The sequence below is a fragment of the Mastomys coucha genome, unplaced genomic scaffold, assembly GCF_008632895.1.
Source record: "Mastomys coucha isolate ucsf_1 unplaced genomic scaffold, UCSF_Mcou_1 pScaffold6, whole genome shotgun sequence".
NCBI classification, from domain to species: Eukaryota; Metazoa; Chordata; class Mammalia; order Rodentia; family Muridae; genus Mastomys; species Mastomys coucha.
Window position 1 is genome coordinate 98,253,685 of NW_022196912.1, and position 17,232 is coordinate 98,270,916.

At 42.3% G+C, this 17,232-nt stretch overlaps 1 protein-coding gene across 3 annotated transcripts in view; it reads right to left on the bottom strand.

Moving 5' to 3' along the window:
- The window catches only part of Dpf3 (double PHD fingers 3), a 285,974-nt gene that overhangs the window by 47,662 nt on the left and 221,080 nt on the right, over positions 1-17,232 (bottom strand). The window lies entirely within an intron of this gene.

Here is a 17,232-nt window from a genome sequence, read left to right on the forward strand (position 1 = left end):
TATTATCCTAAAAAAAAAAAAGAAAAGAAAAGAAAAGAAAGAAATTAACTAAAAACACTCAGACCTTGCCAGCTATCACTAGTACTTTTATCACATCGACCCCCTTGAGTGTCAGACCTCATCTCTATAAAATGGAATTAGTAAAAAATGAAAATCCTAAACCCAGCCGCTCACATGAACACATAGAAAGCATCCCTCTTTGCTTCTCTGTATGTCCTTCAGAACTTCACACAGTATTGCAACACGGAAGGCATTCAATCAGGTATTGAAGGATTGATCTGTAGCACAAAGCAAAAAGAATTATTATAGAAAATAACAATGGTCTGAACATATTGATTTATTTCCCCATTGTGGACATAAGGTTGATATTTATGAAGGTAAAACAGCCTATTTTACCTAAAGAAGTGTTCGAGATTATAAACCACCGCTCTCTCCAAATCCATAACCCAGGCAAGCAGATGTTGCAGCACTGGCATCTCGGTGATGTCTCACTTGCTACTTCAGCAGATATCAGCAGATGTTGCCTTGTTAAGAGTCACAGTCCACAGAAAGCTCACTTCATGCACAGAACACAGCACAATGGTCACTTCTTTTAAACAAGCACACTGAAAACAGTGTATGCAGGACTTCTTTCCCAAATGACTTAGGTTCTCTAGAAAGGATGCTAAACATTTTCCTCCCAAGTAGAATTTTGTTTATAAAACATTGTCTTCTACTCGACCCTTCTGCGTGATCAGCTGGAGAGAAGTTAGGAGACAACTGTGAATGTAAGTGATATCACTCCATCTGAGCTGGATGGAATAGTGAGGCCTTATTAGCAAGCACATGATTCATTCATGATGATGCTGGAGGCTGTGAAATCCATGGAGTTTGAGAACTGGTACCCTACTCAAGATGGAGCTTTCTGGAGTACCATTCAACTAGTGGCCTCTCGGCCTGTCTGACTTCTTTTTCACACCTGTGGCATTTCTCTGGAGGAAATTGTGTCTTCTCACAGTAGTCACATTCCAGCTAGTGTCTTGAACCACCCAATGAGTGACATTGCTTCAGTGCAAACAAAGCATGCTCAGAAGTAGAATTTTTCTTGACTCTAATACACATTCTTGGAACCAGTCTTGCCCATGTTTCTCTACTTGCTGGTGGTAAGTAGGCACTGGCTCCTTTAATGTCAACTCCATGGGTTGTAGAGTTAGACCTCAGGAGGTCACCTCTCCCATTCCCCTAACTCCACACAGGAAAAGATCTTGGCTTCTTGACTACTGGTGAGTCCACCTTAGTCTCCAACGACTAAAGTTAAGTCTTGGTGTCAAAGAATTTATCTATTTGCTCTCAATTCCCCAAGGCTCTTCTCCTGTCCTCACAGGAAGAGTAAGTGGTATCTTTTTCTCAATGACACACTGAAGTTATTAAGTGATCACTCATGCTACTTTCCAAGTTGGACAATCTCTAATGCTAAACATTCCCTTAAAGGGCTTACTTGCTCTTACGATATACTGTTAATAGTCATTCCTGCAATTTTAGATTTTTTAAAATATTTTTTATTTCATCTGAACATGGTCTTATCACTGCTGACACCAATACTAATATAGCCTAAGAGTTATTTCTCAGGACTTGCACATCATTCCCAACCTAGCCTTCTATTATGCACTCAGATAACAGTAACCCCCCTGGATAGGGTTTTACTAGGACCATCTAGGTCTATCCCATGTATAACTAGCCTTGGCAGATGATGGCTAGTAATAACAGGCAAACCCGGCACAGTAGTACACTCTTCTAACCCCAGGACTTGGGAGAAGGTGTGGCGTTAGGTGGTAGAACTCTTGCCTAACACCTCTGAGACTTTAAGTTCAATCCCCAACATTACAAAGAAAAAAGTAACGTATCAGCACTCAGGAGGCACTTTCAGGAGATCAATACATTGAAACCAGTCTGGAATATTCAGTAAGACTCTGACTTTTCTCCCCACCACTAAAACATAAAATTATAATACCGACACAGCCAACATAATTGAATCAGTTGGATCAGTGATAAACCATGGCTATCTACTGTCAATGACTCTCAAAAATTATTTCCTATTCTAGTGTAGGGAAGCTCACCTAACCAAGAGATGTGTGCTCCTCACACCATGCCTATGCAAAATATAAAACACAGGATTTACTGACTTTAAATAATCTCCACCCCCGCCCCCCAGTCTAACCTAAAAACTGACTTCCAAGTGATATGAACATGGGATGAAGCTTGAAACAAGAGCAGACACAAAAACATACCAGTTCCAGCCACTTCCTTTCTTTCAGGAAACTCTCGAAACCTGACAATAGGCCTCACTAAAAGGTACCCTGGGATCTGAAAGGGTAGCCAATCCTCTTAAGACATTTAATTGAGCATCTCCTAACCATGGTTAAAAAAAAAAAAAAAAAAAAAAAGGAAAAAAATCTCTTCAGTAATTTTGGCATGACAGCTGCTTCCTCACAACCCTGGCTCCCAGTCTCCTCTTTCAGGATCATCCCATGTTCAACTAGTAAGACAATTTTCCATTTAGTAGAAAGTCTCATGTTAGGAATCTTCCCCACTAACAAGTATGGGGAAACATTTTCTTATGAAGAGATGAAATAAAACATTGAGGGATGTGTTATGATCCTGAATAAAACCACAAGAATCTCAGAACTTGGGGAGAAATGTATCTTAGTAACTTCAACATCTCATAGGTAACAGTTTTTGGAAGCCATAACTAAGTCATCAAACTACACAGGGAAGAGCCCGGCTCTCTACCTTCAGCAACTCCACACTTTTGCACTGAATGTCCCTTATCATTTATCTCCTACAGACAAAACTCGAGTATCTATGTTCACGTCGACACAGGAGCTACTCGCCATTTTTCATTCTTAAAAACAACACGAGCTGCTAGGAACGAGGGGATTCATCAGTGTGTCCTCTGGGAGTTACTGCCAGGTAGGATTCGGTTATTCCTAGACTCTTCAGTAAACACACTCTGTTGTAGTTTGAGCTCATCACTGGGAGCTTTTGAAGAACCAGTGGTGAGACCTTTTGCCTCTGAAAACCTTTCATAGGCCTTTAATGTTTCCATCATGAATGGCTAAATGACCCTCTACCCTTCCACAAGTGACATAAAACTTTTCTCTTGGTACTAAGGCTTAAAAGAAGAGCCAACTGTTATCATCACCACCCCTAAATAAATGCATGCTATTCTCTGAATCAAGGGCCATCAAAACCCCGCCCTATGGACAAGCTGCCCATTTTTACAGAGGCTTTTTTGAAGCACAGCCACGCCCATTTGCGCACACATTGTGTGCAATCCCAGAGTAGGGCAGCTCCAATAAATGCCTGGCCTACAAAACCTGAGTTATTTATAATCTAGGCCTTTACAGAAAGAGCTTGTGAGTGTCCATTATAAACAGGAAATTAAGTGCTTATTCAGAGTCACCTCTTCCCCAGCAAGACCAAATGAGACATCACTGATCCAAGCAAGCAGTGTTTGCAAATTCAAGAGTCCATCCAACTCTCTTACAAGCACCCTCTATAACTGATGCACATAAGATCTAAAGTAGTTAAGCGGTGAAGAATTTAAATAACAAAAGATTCTGGAAGAATCTGTATCTATAGATCTAGCTACACACACACACACACACACACACACACACACACACACACACACATAAACACCGAATACACGAGATGGGGGTGAGATTTTACTCAAAGTTCTGAATTTGAACTTGCTGGTTTGGGGCTAAAAATCAAATTACATGGAGTAATGTAGTTCTCGTGGATTTCCATGAGTCACATGGAGTTCTTAAAAGGAATGAGGTATGATGGGTGACTCACTGGTCAGCAATAATAATGCAAAATGAAAACATCTGTAAACTGCCCAACCTTACCCAGAGTTCCACAGAGAGGATCTTCCATGGACATGCAGAGAAGAGGGACAAGATGGTGAAATGTTTTATGCTATAAACGTAGCCCAAATCTCTGATTGCTGAATGAAGGATGGCATAGTTCCACCCAGAGACTACCTAAGTGCCCTTTCCTATCGTATAACCCTCTAAGCCAGGAGACACCACCTACATCCCTAAGTCAACATGAGGGTCTGCTGTTCTGAAGAATTTTAGACAGGCATTCGTACCTCAATTTCAACCTTACCCAGACCTCTAAATCCAAAACCATCAAGATGTATTCCAAGTATGTCCTGTATATAGTCACGTTTGGTTTAGTCCACACCAAGTGGATCTTCAATGTTTGGTTTTCTTCTACTACCAAATGTTTTAAATGGAGAGATTTCACCAAAATGTTTTACTTCTTTTGAAAAGCCAGAAGACGGCTGAGCAGGTGACTCATGGCAAAGAGCTTCCTATGCAAACATGAATATTGAAAAGCTGGACATAGTGGCACACACCTGTAATCCCAGTGCTGAAAATGTAGAGACAAGAGGATCCCCAGGGCTTCTGGGCAGCCAGTGAGCTCCAGAATCAGTGAAAGATCTTGTCTCAAAACATAAAGTAGAGAAGCTATTAAGGAAGACACCAAACATTAACCTCTGTCCTACACACACGCACACGCACGCACGCACGCACACACACACACACACACACACACACACTCTCACACATACCACCCCACCTCCACACACATATATACACATGCATGCATAACACACACACACTCATACATACCACCATATCCCTTCAACACATACACCATACACACATGCACATGTACACATACGTGCCTAGCCCACACGCATGCACACACTTAGGCATGTGTTCCCACCCCATCACACATACAGCTAGAAAGCCTGAGAACCCTGAACACTTCTTCATCCAGCATCCTTTGAGCTAAGGAGCAGCCGCCCCATGCAGACTGAGCTGCTCTCTGGTACTACATATGCTTGTTGTCCCTGTGACCTGAGGCTGGGCACTGGGACTTGGTCCCCTTCTCCCTGGCACTCTTATTTTCATCACACCTTGCCTGTTTGGCTTACTGAAGATACCTGCTCTACAGCCATCTGAACTTCAGCTCTCATTCCCACCCGTTACAGTAAATGCTGTGCTTGGACTTAACCCCAAGCACTAACCCTTTACAGTGACTAACACATTTTCAAGTGGAAAAGTGAATTCTTCAGTGTCTCATCCTCAAGCCTCCACAGACACAATTCTCCTCCCTCTTACCTGTGAACATCTATGGACACAAAGCGTCTGCATTTCTGGCCAATGGTTCATCACTAGATGCTTGAAAAATGACAGCCATTGCAGGCACCTGACTATCCTGAGTCTCTTCTATCCCTGGTAATTTATACTGATACTACAACTCTATGGCAACCCTTTATCCCAGTAGGCATCACCATGACAGCAATGCCTTAGTCATAAAGGCACCCATGGAGAAAGGTGCCCTTTTCTAGAGTGCAAACCCTAGACTTCCCTGGGAACCACTTCTCTCTAGAAAAGATATTTAATCTCTTGGGTGACCTACAACTTGGTTCTAATGTTCCAAATGCTCTAGATAATGGAGGTATATAATGAATGGGTGATACCTGCTTTATACTCCAAGTATTGATGGACAGATGAATGGATAAACATCATGCACTTTAGACATACATTCAATGCCCCCAAAAGAGGGAAATGTCAGCACATGCTCTAGCACAGACTATCCTTGGAAATATTGTACAAAGTGAAATAAGTCAAAGAACAAATATTTGACCAAAGGACAAATATTGCATGAGTCCATTTATTTGAGATATATGAGGTAGTCAGATTCACATGGTAACAGAACAGAATGATGGCACCATACAGTCTGGTTGTCCCTGTGACCAGGGGCTGGGGAAGAGAAAAAGTTGATGTTTAAAGGCAATGTTTCAGTTGGCGATAGGGTCTAGAGATGGGGCGATTCAATGACATGAATGTACTTTTGCCATAGAACTATATACACTTAGTGGTTAAAGTAATGAGCTTTACCTTTTTAATATTTTATCACAATGTATGGGGGAGGGGCCAGGAAGATGGCTCAGCTGGGTAGTGTCTTGCCATGCAAGCATAAGAACCTGAGCTCAGATCCCCAGCATGCACATGGAAAGCCAGGCAGGAGGGACAGCAACACATCTCTAATCCTAGTGCTAGTGGGCAGTGGGACAAAGACAATCGGGTTCCTGGTGCTCACAGTTGTCAAGATCTAGGCTCAGTGAGAGATTAAGTCTCAAAAAAAATCAGGTGGAGATAATAAAGGAAAACATACACCATCAGCAGCAACTTCTGGTCTACATACACACGCACATACACATGCACATACATGCACACATGAATACATGCATGTACACACACATACAAAAACAAAATACACAACTCAAAAGGGGAGATAGGGATGTGAGGGACCATAAAAGATTAGGAGTAGGAAGCAACCTCCTTTTTAGTACCTAGAAAACCTAAGTTCAAAATGGAAGTTGCATGTGACCTTCATTCTAAAAGAAGGTAAAACCCAATGGCAACAGCTCTGAAATGTCACACACTCCAGCTCCACCTGGCCCCCATGGGAACAGGTCCAAAGCTCAGAGGGAAACACCTGACTTGACAAGCTAGCCTAAATGACCCTTCAGCCAGCATCCATCTGAACCTTTAGGAAAACTCTACCCCGAGGGGTCCACCTTAGAGCTTGCACAGCTGCCAGCTTAGAGAGCCCAACCCAACAGTAGCTCTCGGGCAATAAAAAATGTCAATCTCAAATCTCCTTCCAAGCATAGGCTTAATCTCTCATATTCACGCTAAACTTCTTAGCAGTAGTACAATGGCAACGTTGAACAGGTATGTTATGCTTCCGCACATAACCAGGATTTCTTTGACCATGGAAGGGACAGTAAATGATAAAGGAGGGGTGGGTGACAGCGACTCTGAGCTGAGAATAGATGGTAGCATCAACACCAGGTCTCGCTCACTTCTCATGTCCCTACCTGGCATTCAAGCCAGTGGCAACTGCTGTCCCAGAATGCACCTCTAAATAAAACAAATCTTGGGCATGCAGTGGAGCTGAGTCCTTGCCAGACTTCTTTCCACACCATGTTGTAAGTCACCCCTGCAGGACGAGGTTGATAAGCAAATCTTACAAATGTTATAAGACCATTGGAAACAGTCTTTTATTTAACAGAAACTTACACAAACTTCACACAAACCCTATATCATTGCAAAGCTTTATCACAATTCCACATGTCATAACTTGTGAGTGTGGATTGGAGAGCGATTATTATAATTAACATTTTTTTGACAAGGGACATTTTCTATCAGAAAATGATCAGAAGACACTCTTGGTGACACCCCCCTTCTCTCGAGTGGGAAACCTGAGGGTCTAATGGAAAGTCTGCCTGTCTACCCTTCCCTTTCAATGGCAGGTAAGGGTTATTCTCAGGCTGGGACATTTCAATAATACTGTGGCTCAAGGACTTTTGCTGACGAGGCTTTGCAGCCTTAAGTCATATCTATGCCATCCATGAATTTGCTCTGGACATGTAACAGACAAGCCAAGTGGAAGCCAAGAGGTAGAACCCAGTGTCCCAGACAGTCAGCTGACCTCCTGGGCTAGGTCAAACATACAATGCCGAATTCCACTTCATCGGCCATAACACCCATAAAGGACACACACAGAATGCTCGCCTTCCTATTTCTCCCCACAAATGAGTTTCAAGTTTCTATCTTTCCAATGAATTCCTTAGTCTCTGGAGCAACTCTAGGCTCTTAGACCTCTGTCCAGTAGTGCTCTCCTGGCCATGTTGAGGAGCTGTCAACTGAGCCATGTCCCCTCAGCTACTGCTTACTCCTGGCTGTCTTCTTGTTCTAGTTGTTTGTTCATTGGATTATTCTACACAAAATCTTTTCTGTTTAGAGCTGTTGAATTTGCAGCAATTCATGCAATCAGTGGGTAGAATTCCTTCCTGAATCAGGCCTCATGAGACGAGATAGACAAGCTGTAGTTTTACATTCAGATCAATGGGGTTCATCTGAGGTGAGGGGCAGTTGAGGGGGGACACACGACTGGTTTGGGGCTAATTTATTTCAATCAGATCCTAACACATAATTAATGTCAACAATACTTTTCAGTGGACCACTCCTCACTTACCACATCCAACTCGCAAAAATTTAAAACAAAAAGACAAACAAAAAAAACCAAAAAACCCTAAAGCACAAACACGAATGGCTTTCTGAAAAGCCTGAGAGAGCAGAGTTGATCTTTATTTTCTTATTAAAAATGTGGGGTAGTTTTCCTTAGCATCATCATGATGCCTTTATTTCACAGTAAGTCTTGTCCAGGTCTTCACAAAATTGCTTTTTTTTTTAAAAAAAAAAAAAAAAACTTTGAAGTAGACGGCATTTTAAACCAAAAGACTGTGCAATGGCAGCACTTTTTCTTTTAAATATTGAAATAAATAAAAATAGTTTGCTTTTTTGTCTTTGTCAGTTTGTGTTGTTATTTGTATTGCAGAGCAAATTTCAGCCTGAGATGGGTACTTTCTCACAGGCATTCCAAGCAAAGGCAATCAAGAAGTTTAAAGGGAAAAATAGAAAATTAAAATCTTCTTATTGCACAAACTTGAGCCATTTCCAAAACTTGGCTGAGCTGAGAGATGCTGGGGGCTTTTCCATCCAATCCCTGCCTTCTCTGGCATTAGTTGAGATCCACATTCAGGAAGGGCTGGGCAAGAGAAGAGGAGGAGGAAGTGGAGGAGGAGAGGCTCATCATCTGGATTCTCTTCACCTTCTTCAGGAATGGCTTGCTTGAAGGATGTGCAGTTCCTGGCTCACAGAGTGGACTGTAGAGGGAAAGGCAATGAGAGATAAAAAAAACAACAGTACAGAACAGCTACCTAAGAAAGCAAAATCAAAATTAAGGATGAGGGTCGGGGGGGGTGAGAATGGAATGAATTGAAAACAAAATAAAACCATTAATTAATGACGAAGCTAAGGAAGCCACAGCTTTGGGCGATGAAAACTAGGCTTGGCTCTCTGGTGCCTCAGACATCAGCAATGTGAAATCAGCTGGCAACAGGGCAGGGTAACCACTGAATGGCCCAGAAGATAGAGAATACAGAAGATAAAGCTGGGTGTTCACAAAGGAAAAATAACAACAACGATTTCTACTTGGAAACCCAACAAACCATATCTTTTCAAAGTTAAAACATTCCAGAATACCCTTATGAAATCATGTCTTCCAATAACCTATGTAGAAATGAGTAATTCAGAGGCTTACGAACAGCAACAGATAACCCTGCTGGCCACACACACACAACCCTGGTCAAATGATAGTGTCAGAATTACCAAGAGAAACCAAACCACAGAGTGCGCTCCAGTCCCCTACTAGACTAGGGATGCCATATGTCAGCCAGGATCCAGAGATCCTGGTGGCACTTCAAAACAGGTGGGAGAGATGTCAACCAGGTATAGGTTTTGCTTCCAGATGAAATGGAGCCTACAAAGTTATTTTTGGTGTTTGGTATGAGATAATCAGTCAATATGAGAAGGCAATGACAGCAAGTATTTGCATGTCCTCTTAGAAGCTGTTTATGAGAACAAAGATGGAACCCCCAGTAGAGAGAGCCCACCTGGCTCTGAGCTCTGCATGAAGGGAAGGAGAAAAGCGGGAGGAGCCAAAATGGAAAATGACCAAGGCAGAAAGAATAAAGTTTAAGACCAAACATCTCCACCTCCTCCAAGTTCAAACTCTACTACCTACCAGGCTGCTCCTTTTGGACAACCCAAGACATCATTCCCTGGCCCGGTGCACAAGCCATGAGGAAACACATTTCCAAAACTGACACTGTACATTCATTTTTGTTTCCAAAGGAAGACTGAAAAAAAATTTCACATTCTCAGGCCCACAAAATCTTCCCTGAGCATCTGCTCCTGTTCCTCTGATCCACTTGATCCCACCTAACACAGCCTCGTTTCTGTGAGCTGCTGATTTCTTGTTCCTGACTACTCACTCTTTCCTGGCCTTCAATTCAGCTAGTGCCACATGACTCCAACCCTTCCCATTAACATATAAGCCAGGGTGACCTCTCTTCTGGCTTTCCCCAGGACACCTGCCATTTGTTTGCTCATTGGATATTGGCCGTGATTGTATTCCCTGAAAGAGTCTTTTTGTCCCTCCTCCAATACTCCTGACCTCTATGGACACATGGCTCCTACCACTTTGTCAGAGTTCATAGCATAACCAAAATCAGGCCCTTTGAGTTTCAACAAACTTCTACTTTTCATCCATCTACCACCTCCCTCTCTTCTCTCTCTCTCTCTTTCTTCTTCTTCTTCTTCTCCTTCTTCTTCTTCTTCTTCTTCTTCTTCTTCTTCTTCTTCTTCTTCTTCTTCTTCTTCTTCCTCTCCCCCCCCTTCTCTCTCCCCATTTAACCCACCTAGAAAGTCACTAGTCAGTTTTTGAGTTTGTACACTTGACCTTCATTTTTCTCCCACTTACTTTGCCTAAGTCAACTACAGACCATAGAAAGTGCCTTGGTCTCCTACTGAGCCCATCCACTGAAGCTTGGCTTCTCGTCTTTCCCCACACTAACAGCTCTCCACCACCTTCATCTTCCACATCTTCATTTCTCTCCTTCATTCCACTCTCCCCCTTCACTGTCCTTCAGCTCTCATCTTCTCTACCCCCCGCCCCCCGCTTGGACCAATGGATCTTGCTTCCAATGATAGCTTCTCCACCGTTCCATCAGAAATATTAGTCAAGCACTTAATGTGTACAGAGCAAGATTTTAGAATATTTCTACTAATTAGCTCAGATGCATTGCTAATGTCTCACTTTATTTCAATAAATAATATTATATTGGTATTGGGTATTATCAACAGATAGGAATGATGTCAACCTTGCCCTCAGGAATACACCATCATTAGAGGAGAAAGACTATGGGTTAGAAGAACACTACAGTACAACATTTAAACATTCTATCATGTTATTTTCGCTATTTTGCAAAGATGGAGTTGTGATTCCCAACTCCATCTTTTGATTCAGTTCCACCCCCATTTCTCTGACAGCAAACCTGCAGCTTAAAGAACAGCAGTCTATCTGGAGCGTGCTGATCTGGATGACTCCCTCTAAGACAATCTCCCAGACTACTGAGAGTCACAGTAAGACATCATATACTGCCCTACGACATCCCTTACATACCGAGTATTGGTGAATATCTGGTTTAGTCTCCCCAGCTAGATTATAAGTCATTCCACTGGCCAACAAATCCATTAGTCCCAGTTTAACTGCATCTTAGCTTTACAGGGCTGAGGATTCGGTGCATACTACACTACATGTTATTCAGTTCCTAGTCACCAAATGAAGAGAGGCCAAATACAAGCATTATCATCTAAGATCTAAGAACGTACTAACTAGAAACCTCAGCTGACAGGCCCAATATCTTTCTCACCAGCAAAGAGCTAAGTCAATCATGGGCCTCCTTGATGATAACACACTAGGAAAGATACAACCTCCTTTTTATAACATCCTTACTGAAAATGTACAGCCTCGTTTTACATCATTAGAAAATAGCACAGAAACCTAAAGTGAATGGCTATAAAATGACCAGCCAACACTCTACAATTGTAAAGCATCAAGAAACTGAAAACCCAAGGCAGACACTGCAACTCATGAATCCAGGTTAAAGAACTTTAGATGCACAGGCCAACTGGATGCCACATTTGGTTCTGGAACAGAAAAAATGGCATCACCAAGATAATGGGCAGAATTTGAATCATGTCCGAAGCTTGTAATATTGTATCCAAATGAATTTCTGATTGTGGTGGATATACTGTGGTTATTTGGAGTGTCTGGGTAAAGGGTATATGGGATTTTTAGATTTAGCATCTTAAAAGTTTTTGAGAAGTGTGAAATTACTAGAGTTTTGTTGGTTTGCTTGTTTTTTAAGTTTAGCCATTGGTTGAATGCCAGTATTGAGATGCTTTTGAACCTACTGAAGTTTTGAATGTACTTTTTGTTTGTTTGTTTGTTTAGCTAGTGACTTCTTTTGTGTGGATGTAGGGGCAGGGAATGCAGGTGTGTACATGCGCATTTGTGCAAGCCACAGAACCTCCTCAACAGCCATTCCTAAAGCAAGGACTACTCTTTGATTTGCAAAGAGCCTGCAACTTACTACACTAGGACACATAGTTAACTTTAAGGATCTCTCTCTCTCTGCTCCTACTCCTACCCCAGTACTAGGATTACAAGAATTCCTGGAGTGGTGTGTTTTGTTGTGTTTTTTGTTTGGATCAGTTTTGGGAACTTAAGACCTCTGAGCCATCACCCCAGCCCCACAGCTAATAAATCACTTCCAAAGGAGAGCGTCCATCAATTTAGTTATTTTGGAAATCAGTCAAGCATAATGGTTTTTCCTTTATTGTTTTTTAATAAATGGTCAGAAATCATTCTTATTAAGCACACCAGTGTCATGCAATTCAGTTTTGTAATCTCACAGGCTCTCAGGCACATGATGAAAATGGAGTCTCACTCCATGATACCTCACCACTCCACCGCACCATCCAAACCCTAACCCACACAGGAAGCTCAATCTTAGTTCTTTCAGGAAGTTCATGGGAACTTGGGCGCTGTTGCTTCTCAACATAATTCTGTTGTCTAATGCAGCAGTTCTTAACCTTCCTATTGCTGAGACCCTTTAATATAGCTCCTCATGTTATGGTGACCCCCCCAACCATGAAATTATTTCATTGCTACTTCATAACTGTCATTTTGCTACTACTATGCAATAATATATATAATGCAAATATCTGATATGCAGCATATTTGCTATGACTCCTAAAGGGGCCACAACCCACAGGTTGAGAACCACTAGCCTAATAGGCTGTTTTTGTTTTATGTTTGTCTTATATTGAATGCTCTTCTAAATTCCAATGAAGATAGGAAGTCCTTTACTAATCCCATTCAAGATATCTTCAAACACGTGACCTGCAAGTAAGTCGCTATAGACTGAGTTTAAGAAAATTAAAAATGAGTAGACCTAGCCACCTAGAACTTATGGACCTTGGAATTTTAGACTAATTATCTAAACTGATCAAACCTCAAGTATCCTCACCAGTAAAGTGGAGATGCTTGGCATCTATCTCAACTTGCAAGCTTTTTTCCAGAGTTATAATCAGTAAGCCTTAGTCATGTATTAAAATAAAAAGAAACATCCACATCCAGGTCATAGATAAACTAAAACAGTGCTCACAGCAAGAAACTCACACGGGGAATTGAGTCAAGAACTTAGAAGTCTTTCATGTCTGCTCTAGGTTTCTACTCACAAGATCCAATGTGCCTCAATGTGCCTCACTCAGAAAACCCACAACATAAGCAACTTCACTTCCAAAGGCCAAGCGAAATCCCCCATGGAAAAATTCCCAATGCGTGAGTCTGCTCAAAGTTTAAGTACATGTTCAAGATTGTACTCATCAGCTGTAACAGGAGGCATATTGAAATAAAAATTAATTAATTTTATTCCACCATGAAGTAAGAACCTCCAAACAGCCTTTAGTTCTCTCCCCACATGATGATCTCTTGTTCCCTCAAGTGCTGTATAGAGGCAATATCAAGCGTCAACCCATTAGATGCATAGAGACACACACAAAGCAAGCAGGAAGACAAACGGATGCTATTGATGTGACTATCCTATTTTTTATTAAATCCCTCTCTCTAAAATACCAGCAGTAAATTGGATTGCTGACTTTAAAGTACCTTTAAAAATTAAATGCATATTCCTCATTCCCGGTGCTGTAGTGAGCTTATTCTCTGATCCCCTCAGTCTTCAGAACAGAAAATGACACTTTAGATTAGGGTTGGAACAAACATCAGATAGCCAACCTATTATACCAGCTACCTTTACAGCCTTGATTTCCCCCTGAGGATTTGAACTTGCACAAAGTTCTGTACTTTTGCTTCCCCCATCCTGGGGCTGGTACTGAGAAAAACTAGGTGACATTTCTGAAGCATTCTGGGCATATCCTTCCATAGGTGATTATGAGTTCCTTTTTATTCCAAAATATTCATAGTGATTCTTAACCAAAACCTTCTAGTAGCTCATACAACTCCTTTGGTCCATGAGGTCACAAGGAAAGGCATTCTGTCCCTGTGAGGCACCCAGAGTCTGTCTAAAAATTATAATTTAGGTAGAAGATGAGTTACCTACAATATTCTGTACAAACTTTGATCAGAATTAGAATTCTCTTCAATGAGATCTAGTTGCTTGCTTTTAGATGGTTGAAATTGCTTTTTTAAGAGGCTTGCTTTTAAAGACACATTCACTATAGGTATCCTTTAGTTTACCAGGAACTGAATGAAGTCTACACTGTACAATAACATGTTCCTTAACTATGGCCGATTTGAGGGACAGAACAGAGGGCTAGCAGTTGGTTCTAGAATCAGGTTGCTGGGTGTCAAGACCTGGTTCCTTACTATGTGTGGGGCCTTAGATGCATTTAAACTCATTTCTAGGCCTCTGCTTTTTCACCTATAACCTGGGGTCATGCAAGCATTTATCTCAGGATAGAAGTCAAATGAACTATTCTAAGGAAACCACTCAAAATAGGGCCCAGCATACATGTTGATTCTGTTCTCTGGAGCAGGGGTATAAAGACCTAATTTCAACACCATCAAGTTTTCCAGGATCCAGGAAAGCCAGCTGTCCCCTCCCTATGCTGCTGCCTCCTCCTATGCCTTCTCTCCAGGGCACCATCCCTCTTCTTTAAGACATGCGCCTCCCCCAACTGAAATCAGTTCCACTCACTCAAGTGAGCGAACTCTCCAGGTTGACTTTTCTTGACTGAAAGGTGAAAGGTGGGAATCTGGTCATCTTCCAGGTTCCATTCAGTTCCTTGAGTTTTCCTTAAAGAATATGAATTCTGAGTCTGTTTATAGATGCTGGTGCTGTACGGAAATGAGTTGTGATGCTCAATGTGAGGCGGCAGCACTGTACCACGTCTGCTGGGCGGATGGAGGATGACAGCTACTATGCCTAACAAGAGAAAGTGAAAGGCAAACTAAACTAGTGATGTAAATCAGACCACCAGGTACTGTGCTGGGGTTAGCCTGCTTAGACAGTTCTAAACTATTGGTTCCTTATTAGAAGCACAAGTTAGACTCCTAAAGTGTGTGTGTGTGTGTGTGTGTGTGTGTGTGTAAAATTTGTTCTAATTACATGGGTTTTAAAACATCCCAAGTTCAAAGTCAAATTATCACTGACAATTCCAGGATCATGAACAACTAGACAAGACTTCAAATGGTTGTATAGACTGAATATACTTTTTATTGACCTGGAAGATCACATTTCATCAGTGACAGTCATAAGGCTATGAACCCAATATCTGAGTCAAAGGAAGGAAGTACAGAGGTGAAAGTAGCAGAAGGACAGAATCCTACTGGAGTCACTGCACATGCACATGCAGGAACAGTACCACATGGGAGGTCTATACACCATTCCTTAGGAAGAAGAGCACATAGAGATTCAGCAGAATATGGGTGGCGGTATCATTTTCAACCTCATAAAACTGAAAGCATAAAACATAAAAATTCAAGTGAGCTTATTCCCATCTGAAACAGAAGAGGAGATGTTGCTCTATCTTGAGCTACTGGGGAAAATCAAAAGGTTCCATTTGTAGGTTTGTCTGTATGCCTTTACTTTTTCTGAGTTAGTTTGTTAGTTTATGAGTGGTCTAATTCAGGGAGACCTGCAAAATGTGGACTGTAGAAGCTGATCTCCTCTCATACTTACAAGCAATCAGATGACTAGGGGACCAGAAGGACCTTGCAATGTGTGCTCATGGAAGCACAATGCCCTGGCCATACTTTGTGGGAATTCAGAATCTTCAAAACAGTCCAGTTGAGTGTTGGGCTTAATCAGAGGTCTTTCATGTGGTTATTGTTTGTTTGGTAGCTTGGTTGGTTTATTCTCTGTGTGTATGTGTGCCCGTGCTCACGCATACTCCCATGTGTCTGTATATGTACATATACGCCATGGTGTACACTTGGACATCAGAGGACAACTTACAAGAGTCAGTTCTTTCCTCCCACCATATGGATACCACAGATCAAATTCAGGCTATCAGGCTTAGCTGCAAGCACCCTTGCCCAATAAGCCATCTTGCTGGCCCATAGATCTTTAATTTAGACTAGGTCCTTTGGCTCTGAAACAGATCCTCAGAGCCCAAAAGCCCACCCTAGACATGCAGTACACGGTTCTCTACCTCTTTATTCCTACCCAAGTCAACAGACTCCACTTTCACACTTAGCCAAGGGAAAAGTCAGCCAAGCATTTCCCCAGCCACTCACTCTTGCAGTTAAAGCCAAAAGCCAGAAGCCAGAAGCCAGAAGTCAAAAAGCTTGCCATTCTACAGAGAGCCCCTCCCCTTCCCCCAAGCCATTATCAGCCCAGCACCTAGGCCCAGCATGCACAACAGGGAAGACTCTTCATTCACCACCCCAGGACCACAAAGGGGGAACCCAGAAACACAAAAGAGCAAGCTTAGAAGAACCAAAGGAAGGAAATAAAAAAGAAGGGGAAAAAAAGGAGAAAAAAAAAACTATGATGGTTTTGCACTCATTGTGAGACAAATCAGCCAGGACATACCTGTTTAAGCAGGGTCTCGCAGCTGTTCTGTTCTCAGGGACTGTCAATGAGGTGGACAGTCTGCTGTATCCCTGAGGCCTCGGACCAAGTGTTGCTTTGGTTTATTTCAGGAAATGCTATTGGAAAGATAAAACAAAGTGCCTGGCAGGCACTATAAAAAGTAGAAGAAATATGGAAGACGTCATCATCTGATGGGCGGCTAGATGTTCTTACACAGGGGCGGAGTGAGGGGAGATATACTGTGTAGTAGTAATCTCTCTTCCTTCCAGGAGCGCTGGCCTCAGTTGCTCTGTCAGAGCTGAGCCTGTCTGTGATTTGCTGACATTCCATTCCGTGTTTCAGAAGCTGATCTTTGCCAGGAGGAAAGTGAGGGAAACCCAGCAACAAGGAAAGAGGAGAGGGGGCCGAGGGAAGCAGCCACTGCTGTTCTGGGCCAGCACTGGAGGGAGGCCAGATGTAGCTGGCCCCAGGCTTCTCTGGGATGGTTGCCATTTTCACACAAGCAGGAAGATGCAAAGGTCATGGAGGAGACATGGGGAGGGGTCTGCTCTGTGGAGTCACCAACTCCCATTGAAGAAATTCTACACACACACACACACACACACACACACACACACACACACACAGTGGCC